The 16,810-nt window shown below is 44.5% G+C and overlaps 1 protein-coding gene across 1 annotated transcript in view; it reads left to right on the forward strand.

Annotated features, from left to right (window-relative positions):
- LOC143148032 (UPF0489 protein C5orf22 homolog) overlaps positions 1-16,810 on the forward strand; it is a 476,738-nt gene that overhangs the window by 100,557 nt on the left and 359,371 nt on the right. The gene's annotated exons all lie outside the window — the stretch shown is intronic.

A 16,810-nucleotide genomic window follows, 5' to 3' on the forward strand; every position in this document is an offset into this window, starting at 1 on the left:
AATCGAACGTCTTAACTCGAACCGGGAGGCGGCGAGGTGAGGTGAGGTGAGACGAGGTGAGGTGTGGTGAGGTGAGGCGAGAGGACGCGGTGGCGGGTGGCGGAATCGCGCGATCGGATCTTTCGCGCACACGAAAACCGGCTGCGTTTCCAATGAGTCACCGATAGCGTGGGGCACTCGCGGGTTGCCACGGTGGATGGGAGGGGGGACCGGTTGCGCGACTGCGAAAGCGCCTTAGCGCCTTTTAAACCGATGGAAAACACTTGTTAACGCTTGCCGGGCGAATAAAGTGGTGGCTGTCCGTACTAAATGTAGATACACCTCTTATGCGCGCTATCGCCGGCATCTGCGACTGCATTCGGGCTTCCTTTTGTACGTATGTGTATATATATATATATGTATATATACATATATTTGTAACGTAGGTGTGTGAACGGGTACGTGTGTGAACGTTCATCCCTCTTCCTTCTTTCCGTTCGTCTCTCGTTCTGTTTCGTACCGTTTCTCGTTACTCCCTCTCGTTCTCTCATGCGTCACCGTCTCGTTCGTACGGACCTTGTGTTTCGCGCAACCGGAATGCGCACAGTGGCCGCTTCTTCGGGGCAATTTAAGCGTTCAGCGCGCCATTAGATTCCTCTGGAATCTAGCGTTCCGGACCGTACGGGGTCGGGGTCTTCTGGGTACCACAGGGGGGATTCGTTAACGCGTTCGACCCCGGGAACTTCTCTCTGTAACGACCAGCGTGTAGATGCTCGAACGTTGTCCCGTACCGTTGTCCTGTGTTTCTGTATCAGTCTAAATTCCCGCCAAATTCGAATCACGACACGGCGCGGATTACGACGACGGGGGTGTTATCTAGACCGTACGTCCGTATACCTCGTTCGATATATTCCGATTGACTAAATTCTTTGGACGACCTCTCGTCATCTGAGGACCACGGTTCCAAGATCCCCAAGTTCCTCCGAAATCAACGATATCAAATTATGGGAGGTGTCCCAATCGTAATCGGTCGATTTACTTTTGGAATAAAACTTATACGGTTTGAGTAATCTTGATATTTTTTCTTTTATTTAAAAGTGCAAACTTGGGAGTTAATAATGGAATAAGATATATTCCAAATGGCCGACTTGGCTTTTGACGACGATTCGGCTACGTGACCCTTGAAAACAGTGTATAAAGGGTGTCCCAATTGTCACCGGTCGATTTACTTTTTGAATAAAACTTTTACGGTTTAAGTAATCTTGATATTTCTTTCTTATTTAAAAGTGTAAACTTGGGAGTTAATAATGGAGCAAGATATCTTCCAAATGGCCGATTTGGTGTTTGACGATAATTCGGCTCTGTGACTCTTGGACACAGTGTACAAAGTGTGTCCCAATCGTTATCGGTCGATTTACTTTTCGAACGAAATTCAAATAGTTTAAGTTATCTTGATATTTTTTCTTTTATTTAAAAGTACAAACTTGGAAGTTAATAAAGGAACAAGATATCTTCCAAATAGCCCCCTCTGCTTTTTTTACAGACTACTAATCTTTTCTCAAAATTTCTCATGACGTTTTCGCACAAACTCGGATCAATTTGTAAAATGAAACTTTTTCATTTTGTGAAACTGTGACAACGTAACGCGATAATATTTAAACACAGTATTAAGGAACAAATTCTCGTTCAAGGATTTACCATCGTCTTGTCCCCGTACGATAATTCTTCGTCATCGTGCTACGAATACGAACAGCTTTGCACTTTTAGAGATTTTTAAATGCTACCAAATAGGATGTACGAAGAAAGAAATGCACGAACGAGTTCGCAGAAGTCTATCTTTGTTCCGGGCAACATGAGACGAATGAAAATACGGCTAGAGGTTGCTCATTAATGCCGCGGGAATTAATCATTCTCCGCAAGAAGACAATGTTGTCTATCCTCCATCTCAGCCACGTGTTCGTAGACTGCTAATAACTGGCACTCGACGCTTTGTTCGTTCAGGATCGCTGCGAGTGTTTGCAAAAGTGTTGCTCGGGGACAACGACAGCATAGTCATCGAATCGTCGATGGAAGACAATCGTTCGAAGTTCGATATCGTCGACACGATTCCAAACGACCCACCGAAGTGCGAGGTGAATCGATCGATTGGAATTTCTTCGATCGCAATACTAATTCGAATCTTCCTACCGATCGAAGTATTCGGGACGTTCGATTATTCTTCCTTAACATCAATGAGAAAAGGCTGCAATGTATAAAATAAGAACAAAGTAATTCGATTTCTCGATTACCGAATTTCCCAAATTGTCCCAAAGATCTCGAATATCCAAACCACTGTTACACCGATTGAACTATTTACGTATTCAATTTTATTTTTTAACGTCGATACTAGAAACTCTATCTTTCGGTTACTGAATTTCCTAACGATCTCCAAGATCTCGAAGTCATTATGCGTTTCAATTTTACAAAATTTCGAACAACTCGCGGAAAATTCGCCACGTTTCTTACCGCGCAAAATTTAAAAAATCGACCGAAATTGAGACCGAAGATGTTCAGAAATCACGGTGCATCCGTGCAATGCATCCGTGCAGTGCATCCTGCGTTTCTCGTGTCCTTTTCGATCCATCGTGCCCACTACATTATTCTCCTACGATTAAAACAATAATAACAAATATCAGCCGATGTTCCCGTATCAAATTCCCTACTCTTCGATACTACAAATTTAAAAAAAAAAAATACACACGAGTTGCATACAATCGGTAACGTTTTCTCCCCATTCCGCGCGCACGTTCCAACGGAAGGACGCTTTAAGCTTCGAGCAATCAGCGTGCTCCCCGATGAGCGTTATTTCACCCTCCGGTTGGCTGAAAATTTCTCGACGGGCGCGTGCCAAATTTTTCGGTAAAACTCGTGGGACCGGTGACTGTCACGCGGACACCGAATACACCTCGATCCGTAGCCCCGTTTCGCGATATCACAATTTCGCGTCAATGACCGGTGACTAGTTGTTCCTGTTTCGCTTGGCCTGTATCCCTTCCCATCGGTGAATTTCCAAGCGGAAACGGGAGAAGTCACGGACGGTCGCGTGGAAAATTGAATTTCGACAATCGCTCGTTTCCCGGCTTTTCCGCCGGTCTGCCGTGTCGTCGGTGGGGAAGTGTCGATTGCCGGTCGAAAACAATGACAGGGGGCATCGAGCTCGGTCCCGCTGAAACTTGGGGGTGGCTGGGGGTGGGGGGCAGGACTATCGCGCGTCGACGATTTCCCCGCGGAACATTATATGTAATTAGGCGCTCACCGATCCTGTCGGTGCCGAGCAAACAATGGCCGAGTCTTCTCGCATGTAAGTAAATACGTCAGCGCAACGGTAATTGTCCAGCAATTACCGGTCGCGCGATTGCTACGGACCGGTGCCGCGCTCCTCTGGACGAGCTACCGTCCCTCCAGTCCCGACTTTTATTGATTTCTTGTTAATTGGCTGTTAGAACACATGCCGCGCTCGCGGCGGTCCTCATCTTTCGACGACAGAAATAATTATTTCCGTACGAATTAAATACACCCCGACCGATCAAGCTCGTCCCTCGTCGAAATATCTTTCTCGTACGATCTGCTCGCGCGTTCAACGCCTCGATCAAGACCAACGCGTTCGAAAAGAATTCAATCTGACAAACTGTGCGCGCTGCAATTGTATGCACTTGCAACAGTTGATGCACCAATCGATTCGTTGGGTCTTAACACTTTGCGGTCGTATGTCTGCTCTCAGTCATCACAGCTAGGAATTATACTAATCTTATACTTTATTCAATTAGTTTACACTTTCTACGAACGAACCTGAATGTTTAAAGAATCTGTTGAAGAACCAATACGGAATCCAGTAAAGAGGAAAGGTTTAAGGAAAACTGCATATATTGCGGCACTGTGAAGATGTAAAATGTAAAGATTGTTCTGTATGTTCGAACGGAAAGATTAAGGGTGGAAGACACCGAACTAATTATTGTTGCGATACGTGTAGTCGAAAACCAGGACTGTACGTTGGAGACTGTTTTGAAAGATACTACACGTTCGAGAATTATAAAATATAATTTTTACATAAAAACATTACGTTAAAGCACACTGTTGTACGAATATATATTTAAAGTCCACCAAAGAGTTACTAAATCTTGTTTATCCTTAGTAATCTTATATATTATCTATCACTGATTTTTCAAGGGAAATTAATTCCGACAAGTACGATACACATGTTTAAATTAAAATAAACTGCAAAGGGTTAGTTCTCTAACGGGTGTAAAATGGAAAGATACCACACGATGGAGAATTATAAAATATAATTTTTACATAAAAACATTACGTTAAAACACACTGTTGTACGAACATATATTTAAAGTCCACAAAAGAGTTACTAAATCTTGTTTATCCTTCGTAATCTTACATGTTATCTATCACTGATCTTTCAAAGGAAATTAATTCTAACAAGTACGATACACATGTTCAAATTTAATACGACCGCAAAGGGTTAAATTCACCACGATGGAAAGAATTTTTGTATTTTTCGGGGTAAATTTAACGCAACCCGAATATCTATTTCTATGCAACAGTTGTGCGCACGGAGTTGCGATAAAACGAAATATTCCGAACGAACGCGTTAAGATCAACCCTTAGAAACACCGAGCCACGAGCCGTCGCGTTAACGACCAACGAAGGGCTCCTAAGGGCGCACTTACCCCGTAATTATCTACGGAAAACGATCTTTAAAAACGTGTTTTTCATTCAGCGACGATTGTTCCGTACGATAAGGAAATAATCGCTCGAGTAAATTTTGCCTTGTATTTCATTTATAATAAACTTTTGTCCGGAGCAATTTCGTGGTGGAAGTAAACAAAGTACACTACCATATTATTACCCTCGAGAAGTTACTTTTCGAGTTCACCTTAAAAATACATATCCAATTCTTTCGCAATTTCGTCAACTGCTTTCTCGTAATGAGATAACAAAGAGAGTTTCTTACTAAGATGGACTCTTAGTTCCATACTTTTCTTTTATTATGGAGAAACAAATATTGTTTCTACTTGTACTTTTCTTTTATTACGGACAAGTAGGTAGCTTTTGTTAGAGAATTTGGTAAGAAACTTCGCAAATACGCAACGCAAATCCAAAGCGGTCCACATTCGTGAGAGTGCACCCCGTGAATTCCACCTACACTGTCCTCGTCGTTCCGCGCTTCTTCTCCGCTCTGTTTCACGATTCGAGAGGATAGGGGTAAATAACGTATTCGACGTTGGCTTTATCAACCGTGGGTATCTGTTTTTCCAAGCGTTCGAGGATCTCGTCGACGTCAGCTCTGCTCGCTCGAAGGCTCAACCGATGTCCAATACGCGAAGCGAATGACGCAGGAAAATGATCCATTATACAAAATTCCTTATACAATAGGCATTTGCGCGTTGGACCGTTTTAGAACCGCTTGCCCTTCCGTTTACACGGGATAGCGAAACGAGATTATCACCGACACCGGGGCGACACACGTCCTGCTGCCCGCGACGTTTTATCGAGAGTGCAGCCCCCGTACAGACAAAAAACGACGAGGCGAGCTCGAGGCGAGATTCACAGGAAAGATATACGCGAAACGGAGAAGACACGTCGTGGATCGTCGTCGATCATCAGACCGGAAAAGGCCTCCGTACATTTTCTTCGTTTTGCGGCACGTCACCTCCTCCTCCTCCTCCTCCTTCTCCTCCTTCTTCACCACCTCCTTCTTCTCTACCTGTTGCCCCCTTCCTCCCTCACGGTGCCACCGCCTCGTCGGTTGCTTCGTCAACCGTGCCAACGCCGCAGGCTCATAGAAAATTCTATTATTCTATTCTTATCATCGGGATGACGCTCGTATCGACAGCCGGATATATAATGCAACGTGAGTTTCTGTGCTTGCGGGCGCCTACCGGATGCGCCCACACCGAACTTGCATACTGAACAGCGGCACGTCTTCTAAGGCCCAACTAGAAAACGTGCTGGCTCGTCACGGTCGTCCATCGAGTTGCTCGCGAGCGCGCGTTGCTTTCGATGCTCGAGATGGCGAAACGGTGATGTGTAGCAACATACTCGCGCTCGCGCGCGCTTGTCTCCGGGTTTGGGCCGGTCGATGACTCCGACAATGGGATCGAAATAAGTAAAAGGGATACAAATAGTTTATTTATTCGAACCGGGCACATTATAATGGAAACACGTCCGTGGTGGACGTTTCGCTTGGTGTAGGCCAGTGTTCGGCAGAATAGGGGACACGGTTCTTAGAGGTGTCTTTTACAAAGGGGATGTGCGAAAGAATTTTTTGAGTAGAAAAATATCGACGATTTCAATATTTCTTATAGTTTTTTATTATTTAAACACACCACTAGTCTAGGTTAAAGATGTCACAGTTTTTGGTGGTGGTGTCTTTTTCAAAGGGGATGGGCGAAAGAATTTTTTGCGCAGAAAAATATGGACGATTTCAATATCTCTTATATTTTTTTATTATTTAAATGCATCACTAGTCTCGGTCAAAGATGTCACAGTTTCTAGAGGAGGCGTCTTTTTCAAAGGGGATGTGCGAAAGAATTTTTTACGTAGAAAAATATGGACGATTTAAATATCTCTTATATTTCTTTATTATTTAAACGCACCACTAGTCTCGGTTAAAGATGTCACAGTTTCTAGAGGTGGTGACTTTTTCAAAAGGGATGTACAAAAGAATTTTTTGTGCAGAAAAATATGGACGATTTCAATATCTCTTATATTTTTTTATTATTTAAATGCATCACTAGTCTCGGTCAAAGATGTCACAGTTTCTAGAGGAGGCGTCTTTTTCAAAGGGGATGTGCGAAAGAATTTTTTACGTAGAAAAATATGGACGATTTCAATATCTCTTATATTTTTTTATTATTTTAGAGCTCCACTAGTCTCGGTTGAAGATATTCCTTTTCTTTTAGAGAGAGGGGCATAGTCTCCAGGAAAGGCGTTTTATTCGAGAGGGGCGTAAAACGTAATTTTTAACGTAGAAAAATGTGAACTACTACTAATCGTCTCTTATAGTTTTTTCATTGTTTTAACTTACTGTTGATGTTGGATGGAAATATTATACTTTGAGGAAGAGAGGAGAGGCACGATTCCTAGAAGAGGTATCTTAGAGGTATCTTCTTTAAGGATGGCGTGAAAAAGATATTTATGATAATTTAAATATCTTTAATATACTTTTTTTTATCGCTTTGACGTACCGCTAGTTTTAGGTAACGTATTTCGAAAAGTTTTGTAGTCCATCGACGCGAGATGTTCCCCGAAGAGTAGTCCAAACGAGTGACGAGCGATTCCATGTCCAAAAATAAAGCGAGACCACGGAACAAAGCTTTTCTCCGGGTGGCTTTGTTTTCGAGAAAGTTTATTTTGAAAATACGCGAGTTACGCACGCGTGTCGTCTCTGTGTTTGTCTATCGCGGTAGTACACTGAACGTGGACAATAGTATTTCCAGTTATAAATTATTTCCTCGTGGTGTCTATAGCCGAGATTCATTAAATTGTACTATAGCGTGCGCGTGCCCCGAACAATTACGTCGTCGATTTTCACGAAAACGAAGCTGGCTACAAAAAAATTTTATTCCTCCTTTTCGATCTATTTTCACGCGTAGAATCGTCCACCGTTTCGATCGATCAATTTATCGAGAACCATTCCCCGTTATTTCGCGCGATACTTTTCGATAGACGTTGAAAAACCTTTCGCTTACTTTAAAATAGTCATGCACGTAGTAGTAGAATTATCTCGGCAGATAAGTTGTACGTTATCGGGAAATCAATATCGCGGAACGAGAAGATCGCTGTGAACCCAACAGACAATGGGAGAAAGGGAGAAAAGGGCGAAGTGTGACATGTGCGCGCGAAATTCGAATTCTCGTGGCGATGGTCGCACCGGGCGGTATTGTTTTAATTAACACACCGTGAATTCTGGGCTGCCATTCGGCGAACTAATTCGCCTTGTACGAGAACAATGCGTCACGATCGACGTTGCATCTGCCGCGCGCGATAGGTCGCCGAATGCACGCAGACGTCCCTGGAGCCTCGCCCGTTGATTGCAAAAGTGGAATGCCGGCTGGCCGTGGACGGTAAAAAAAAAAGGCGAGAAATATTAAAAAGGGTGTTGGGATACAGTCCCGCGCGTCGAATCTGTTGACAAGTTCGAGAAACAAAACCTCGCCGCCCGCTGAATTAAAACTCGAACTGGTTCCGAGGAGAAATTGTTTATTCGAGCAGGATGCTTCGTCGACTTTGAACAGCTTCGCGAAACCGTGGACGGTGTATAGAGAAACGTGTGCACGCGCGTTAATAATTTTATCGAGCGACTGTACTCGATGCACGAACGCCGAAAAACAATCGGAAGGTGATGAAATTTACGACGAGGAATTAAGAATAAAATCGAACCTTTTCAATTCTCCTTCCTTCCGAAAGTATAATACACATATCGACGCAAATCGACCATTTTCTCGAGCGACTGTGCCTCGTGTACGAACACCAAAAACACTCGAAAGGAGACCAAATTTCCGACAAGGACCTACAAATAAAATCGTTTGAATTTCTTTTCTTCCCGAAAGTGTATCAACCGCGAATTAACAATTTTGTCGAACGATTGCAATTCGATTTACAAACCATTAAAAACACTTGACTCGAGTTGAAATTTCCGATTACCTAAAAATAAGAACCGTTCGAATTTTCGTAATGAACGTACGTACCTTGGAAAGTCCGAGGAATTTCCACACAGCGATATTCCATAATTTTTCTCCCGTCTAAAACAATACAGTATCACCTTTGCTTCTTTGTTTCTTTTTTCCTTTTTTTTTACAACGCTCTGGTAAACACGCAGCAAGATGAAAAATTTGTTCCGGTTAAGCGTAACGCGATCGAGACTCTTGCGAAATTTCTATAATTAACCGTGACGTTATCGATTCCGTAATACCGTGTACGTTTTCTTTCGCGCCTTTGTCTTCCTTCCGGCAGAATTTCCATTCGCTGTTAAAAATGCGCGCTTTTGTGGCACGGAGACGTGCATCCGCGGCGAACAATTTCGTACAAGCTGTGGGAATTTGTCCGCGTATACGCTTCGAGTGCAATAGCTGGAATCCTCGAGCTACTTTGTAGTCGGGGAAACCTACTTTGTACCGTTCCGCGAACTGTGTCGTCCGATCTGGGTAATTCTAACAGTATCGTTTCGCCCGGAATCCAACGTTTTCTCGAATTGAATAAATCGCGATGCTCGGAGCGCGCGGCGCTAATCGCTTCTTTGAAACGGCACGATTAATTTTTCCTTCCCTCCCCCCGCCGCCCCCTCCCTGGCCCAGTTTCGCGGCGATAAGAGCTCCCGTTTTGCGCAATCTTCGAATTCCACCGTGCAGATGTTCATCAGACTTCTCTCGCGATTTAAGCCGCGCGAGTGATCTTTGAACCAAATCGCCGGCCGACGATCTAGATCGTTCTCCGTCTTTGTTGCTCGTTGTTCTGGCATTTGTTCCTAATCAAAATTTACCGCCGCGTTATTGAATCGCTTGCCACGACGCGTCGGGGCTCTCGTCTCGAACTTGCGCGACGAATTTCACGATCGCGACTTGTACGATTCTCGATCGTTCGAGCGAAATAACGTCTGTTGTTGTGCAAAGTTTGGTCAATTACGATTTAACGAAAACGTAAGTTTAGTTTAAATCTATCTCGTGTAAGTTTCGTCTCTTTCGAGAGAGAAATTATTACATTAGATGCACGTGCATGATTTAATCGTTACTGGAAACGAACAATGAATGCTGAACCTACTATTCGAATACAAGATTCTGTAAAAAAATAGTACAGACGAATCTCATAAAGACCTAACCCTTTGCAACATAGTGGGTTAAAGAATGTCCCAACTTTTCAATATCCGTCCAGAAAAATTAAAATAACTCGACACAAGTTGGATTGTAACGCTGTTAACATCTCGTAATTAAATATCTAGTTCGTTTATTTTTTATTTTCAGCCATTTTTTTATTATTTCACACGTTCAACGATCGTGTCTCGAAGAGTTAACCAAATCGGTGGACCTAGATTCCGTGCCATTGACGAGATATCCAAATATTCCTCCCCACGATCCTTTATCTTGTAGACTACGATCTTACGTAGTGGTATCCGTCGGGAAATCATAAAAAATACACAAATTTTGCGTAAACGTGTACGTCGAACGGTTATGACCACACTTCCATGGATTCAATGCTGCTACGTGGAATCGTGGATGCTGAACGTTTCGGCGTGTGAAACGCGATCTTTATCGTCGAACATCTCGCGAACTATTCGGTGTCTATGCAAACGACCGTAACGTTGCCCCAATATTATTTTGTTTTCCGTCAATCGGCAGGAGGCATCATCGAGATCCGGCGCTCACCGCGCGATGGCTCCCTTTTTAGCGAGCGATGACGCCATTTTAGTGGGCGATCCTCTAATTATTTCGAGCGGCGTATTAATTTCCGAGGACTTAACCGACGCAACGTAGAGAACAAGAGAGGGTTCGTAACGTCGAAATGGTTAAGCGCGCGGTTGCGCAACAGCTGTAATCCCCTATCTTTGTCACGCGATTTTTAATTTGCATCGAGGCGCTGTTATCTCGCGGGCACGCACGCGTGACGAGCATCGCGGCCCGCTAAGCGCGTTCTACAAACACGCTGTATTCGATTCTAATGACTCATAGGCAAGTGAAGCAATTCTGGCCGCGATGCATCATCGCGAGCGGCGCAGGAAACAAAGAAACAGGCGGCGAGCCGCTTGACCGCGATAGCGGCAATGATTACGATAGGAATTTCCCTGCGTCATGTCGTTTTCGAGTAATTTCGCCAGCGACTGCATTTCCGTGCGCGCCCGCGAGAAACCGATAGTCGACCGAGCTCGACCCGAAACGGGCAACATCCTTCGCCGATCGAAACCGATGGAACCGACGTTTTCACGATTTTCACGATTTTCACGAGCGTGACGATTGTGACGATTGTGACGATTGTGACGATTGTGACGATTGTGACGATTGTGACGATTGTGACGATTATGAGGATCGTGACGATCGTGATGATTATAACGATCGTGAAGAGATTGTAAGAATTGTGACGATTGTGACGATTGTGACGATTGTGACGATTATGACGATCGTAAAGATTGTAAGAATTGTGACGATTATGACGATCGTGAAGATTGTAAGAATTGTGACGATTGTAACGATTATGAAGATTATCGACACGTGTTTACGAACGATAAAATGTCCATTAGTTCCGAGAAAACTTGTTAGTTCCAACGGAAAAACTTTGAAATTGTTTACAGCGATAAGGATAAATTTCCCCGAAGCTCGTATTTCCTGGTTCACCGATGAAATTTAATTCGGCAAGATAACTTTCGATTCTCGAAACTGGGAGATCAAAGAACGGTGAAATCATCGTGTCGAATCTGTTTTCAAAACGAACGAATCTTTTTCTCGAATAAGTAATCGTTCTCCCTACTGTATGCTGCACAGCTCGGGAAATTTAATTACGAATATGTTTCTCGGCAATCCCGACGATTGGAATCTTATCTGGCGCGACACGGTAGTCGGTACGAGTTAAAAACTAAACGCACACATGGTATGCATCGGCTCTCGACGAAAGAAACAAGAATACGTCCCTGTGTGAGAATCGTTCGTCTTGGAAGAAAGACGCGAAAAAAGTTCCACGCTGAATTCCACGAGAAAATGATGAAATTTAAAATGACACCTGCTTCGCTGCTAACGCGCACGCACACGCGCACACACACGCATCGTTACCACTCGCACCGCAATTATTTTGAAACACCGACGTAGCGTGGATTGCAGATACCGTGACTGTGCAACGATGCTTTCCCATTACGAGCCCCTCCTGGGGCTCTTATTTTCATCCTATCGATGCTTCAACGAAAAATGAACATTCTTCTCCCGTGATTACCAAGAGAAAGAAAGAAAAAAAAAAAAAAGACGCAGAAGTGTTCTCGTGCGTTCGCACGACGAAAAATCTGTTCCACCAGCGGCGTGGCTAATTTTACGTCGTTCGCGCGTGGAATCCAAGGCAGGTCGTTGCACCCGATGGTAAGTGCAATAACGCGATAATCCGCGCCGGTTCGATTTCGGCAGATATTTTCGGCCGCGGCGCGGGAATGACTCGCGAACGAGCGAACGAACGAGCGAGCGAGCGAGCGAGCGACGCAGCACGTGGCAGGCCAGACCGAAAGCATTTCCATGCGCATTAACCGAACAGACGGTCGTCCATCACACCACCGTCGCGAGCGCAATTAAGCCGACCAGTGCTGCATGCAAATCGGCACATTGTCTTGACCCGAAGTGGCGCGATGTCGGCGGCCCCGTTACGCTTTCACAAGCGTCACACGAGGCCGCGGCACTACCGAATTCCCAAATCCCGCTGCATCGTTGCTCGCATCGCCTCGTCTCGCCTCGTCTCGCCTCGTCTCGCCACGCATCGCATCGCCTCGCATCGCCTCGCATCGCATCGCCTCGCATCGCCTCGCCTCGCTTCGCCACGTCACGACGTTCGCCGCTCCTCCGCGGCTGATCCTAGTTTATCGCCGCGGTTCGGCCATCTTTTACGATCTTCCACCGTAGCCGTAACTGATAAGAGAAGTCTACGATAGGGACCGGTGGGACTAGACGGTCCCGAGTACGCTCGATCGGTCTCTCCGGAACGTAACTTGGAGAATTAATCGAGTTTTCGGGAGACACTGCTCCGAAATGTTAGTTGGATCGAAATTCCATCGATATATGGAAGAACGTCGAATACCCAGGTCCGCGTCGATAAACGGGACTAGTCTCGATTGCGTCTGGTCGATATCGCCGGAACGTAACTTAGAGAATTAGAGTTTTCGGGAGACACTGCTCCGAAATGTTAGTTGGATCGAAATTCTATGGATATATGGAAGAAAATCGAATAATCGGGTATGCGACGATAAACGGGACTAATCTCGATTGCGTCTGGTCGATATCGCCGGAGCGTAACTTAGAGAATTAATCGACGTTTCGAGAGATACTATTTCGAAGTCTTTACTCGATCGATATCCTATTGCAGTATACGAGAATTCTATCGAATTTCGTTTGCGTTAATATATTAATATCGCGTAATCTTGTTTCGAGACAACCTACTGTAGCGAATCTAGATACCTAAATCATCTTTCACGATCATCTTCTACCGTAGTCGTAATTGGAAAGGAAAGTCTACAATTGGAATCAATGGGTCTAGCTGGTCTTAGTTACTCTTGGTGTATGCCTCTAAAACATCCGAAAACTTGGAGAATAGATATCGAATAGACTATCGAATATCCACGTCAATACACGTCGAAAAGTCTTTGAGGCAACCTGCTGCCACGAATCAACAGATCCTTCTATGAGAAACAAATTAGATCGTGCTTAGGATCTCAGATGACAGATATCCACCTGGAGGGTCGTAACCTCGACCCTTTGCTCAGACTGCCGATTGATTCGTGAACTTCTCCAGGTGCACCTCCAGAGTAGTGTTTCAAGCGTCCCTACTCCGAACCTAGCCTTTGAAACGTCAACTCTGTTGCACGAATTTCACATCACTTTTCAACAACTGTTCTTCGATCATTTATACATCCCCGAATTAATTCACTAAACGATCCATAACCGAAATTACAAAGCCAAGAGACGTCTTCTCGATGGAACACAATCGTGTTAAATTCCCTTGACCAACTTTACTAGGATTCTTCTCATTCGTATTATACGATACGGTGTCGAGGAACGATTATCCTTCGAGACAGCTTCGAAATGCGCGCGAAAGAATTCGAGAGTGTCCATAGGTGGTGAACGAATACCGCGAAAAGAACGTTGGAGGACGGACGGGACGAAGAGTAAATAGAAGGTACGGAGAAAATTGCATAAATCGAAGAAACGGATCCAAGAATATTCGAAGATCGGACGTGTCCGCCTCTCCGCAGATGACACGGCAACGTCTGGCATACGTGTGTTGGGCAGAGCTGTTGGTTTAAGCGCAACGGGGATTCCGCAAGGGCCTTTTGTCCTTTCTCGATTCCAGTCAGGATCACCCTGCCCAGTTCGGTTCGCATAAACGGGAAACGGGTTTCGGTCGAAAAGAGCTTTGGTGGTTCAGCGTAAAAGAACGGTGCTTTGTCACGGGGGCAAGGAAAAAAAATACGAGCGCACCTCTTTCGATCGGTCTCGCTTCCACCATCGGGTCCCGGTCTCCTCGTCCCTTACCGCGTTCTCTCCCTCCGCTGCAGTAAGGAGAAACCGAGGGCAACGAAAAAGCTGATGTTAGGCGAATGCAAATGAATGCATGCAGGGGAGCAGCCGTTCTGGAGCGCCGTCCTAATGCCTCGGTCAATGCGGTTACGCGACACTTTTCACATTTTTGACAGGAACGTTTTTTCTTCTTCTTGTTTTTTTTTTTCTTTTTTTTTTGACTCTTTTCAACGACCGTCTCGAAAAGAAACTTGTAATCGAGAATCGGCTTCGAATGCTTGCAACACTTCCAAAGTTCTTCGAAGTTGCTTGGCTAGTTTCGAGAAATCGTTTCAATTCGGAGAATGAGAGCATTCTCCATTATGTTATCGCAGAGAGCGTAACGGAACCGATCGCGAAAATAAGAAAAATTTGTATAAGTATTGGGTTGTTCGGAAAGTCATCTGGTTTTCCGAAATGGAGAATGTATAATTTAATTAAGTATTTGTACACTCTGAAAAAATCGTGTTTCATTTTCGCTAAAAGAAAAACGAAATGACCTTCCGAACAACCCAATATTATATTTATAGAGACGATTGGTACCTTTGAAGGTTCAGGTGGTATCGTTCAATTCGAGTGAAGTAATTCGTGGACGAAGAATTATTGTAAATTATTGACACGATTTTCGAAGAAGAAACTAAAATTTATACCGCGTTGCTGGAAAGTTGCTGGAATAATTATTTACCATTCTTTCATCGTAAATTCTAGTCTCTGAACGAGTGCTCGAAACAATTGTTAAAAATATGAGTTTGTTGGTTTCTTCTCGAGTTAATAGACGTCGTTCTGTAGATTGTCACGTGTCACTGATAATGCGGTGAAAATACAATTACCAGTTAAAAGTGTTTATCGGAACGATTATCGAGGTAATCGAAGGTACGTTATTGAAAATGAAAAAAAGAATAAAAAAAAAAGAAAACAAACTAACCGAAGTGCGTCGATCGTAGTTATTACCTCGCACTCGTGCTCTACTCGATAGTCTTTCCTTGCGTGCGAACGATTTGACAATTTTCGAGCGTGCGTAATGAAATTTCTGAAACGTTACTCGTTCGACGCGACGCGACGCGACGCGCCGGTACAAGTAAAATTTGTAATTATTTTTTCGCGTTAACGGAAAACATCGAACGAGACCGTTTCCAAAGCGTTCACCGCCCGACGAAATTAATGGATTTTCGTGCCCGGTCCGATGTACACCGCGAACGTCGAAAATTATTACCGGTATTTATATCGGTGCACTATTTCGTAACATTAATTCTGTCATTTATTATGCGCTCGTTCGTGCGTCGCAACTACCGAAAGCAAATATTAAATCTGATTTATCTCGAACATCGGCGTCACGACGCGCGCAATATTCGAAATTCTTTTTAAAAATTGTCCCTCTCTCGTTCGTCGACCCTCCACCGAAATTGCATCGAATCCCCGTTTCGTTCGGCTTTGACAGAGTGGGGAGGGTATGGGGGTGCTTGGTGGGGGGTTCCGGAAGGGGTTGGAAAAGCGATAATTAAATTTCATTACGCGGACACTCGGTCCCGGGCAATGAAAAAAAACACGAGGACCGTGGCATCGAAGACCGTATTAAACGTTTGAGAGCCGCTGACCATAGTGATCGTTGGCTTTGCTTTCTCTCTGCCAATCTCCACCCCCTCGATCGACCACCGCAACCCCTCCGCGACTCGAATGCGTGCGCCGCTGCGTTTCATTGTTGTGAACGCATGCAAATTGCGATCCCGGTGCCGGGACGAGTATCAATTCTAACAGGATTAATTCGAGTGCAGTCATTGTTTTTTGCGCGTCACAAAAAGCTCTCCCCTGCAACGCCGGCCAGCGCCAGCGTTTTGCCATCGTTCCCGAACAATATCCAGCTCCGAGCTCGCGCGAGACCTGGCTGCCAGGGGGTTCGACCGGTTTCGACCCTGCCAAGAAACCGGCGAGTTTGTAAATTGCGCTCAATGAGTTGCAAAATAGGGGGAGGACGGTGGGAAACGGGGATGGGAAGTTCCCAGTGATATCGTTCCTCGATCGTTTTAGCGGTAATCGGGACCGTGGTGTTTCTCAATCGGGGCGTTCCGTTTCCTACGACCGGACAGATTACGAGAATCGATGAGAAACGCGACTACGCGGTTTTCAGCACGCGACGCGTGCGTGCCTCGAGATGCTTGCGCACTTTTGTGGACATATTTGTTTCGAGATCTTTCTCGTAATAGTTTTCATTAGGTTTATTTCGACATGGAGGGGGAAATTCAATCGTATGATTGCTGCACGTATAATCTAGCAGAGAAGTTTTGATCATTTTTGTGCTTTACGAGAACTCGAGGTAGCTTTAATAAGATTTTTTAAACATGTTTTTTTCTTTCAATGTGTTCCAATTTATATATTTTTGCGCGAATAATTCTTCTTCTTTACTTTCGGATTGTACTTTTTTAATGATAGATTTTTCACGAACGAGGTGTTAGTTTTAAGCGTCCTCTTGAACTCGTAAACGATGGGTCGATAAAGAGCAAAGAAAACGTTAATAACAGCGATGCGGAGTTAATGTAGTTGTAATGTTA

Source organism: Ptiloglossa arizonensis, chromosome 6 (genome assembly GCF_051014685.1).
Source record: "Ptiloglossa arizonensis isolate GNS036 chromosome 6, iyPtiAriz1_principal, whole genome shotgun sequence".
In the NCBI taxonomy this organism is placed as follows: domain Eukaryota; kingdom Metazoa; phylum Arthropoda; class Insecta; order Hymenoptera; family Colletidae; genus Ptiloglossa; species Ptiloglossa arizonensis.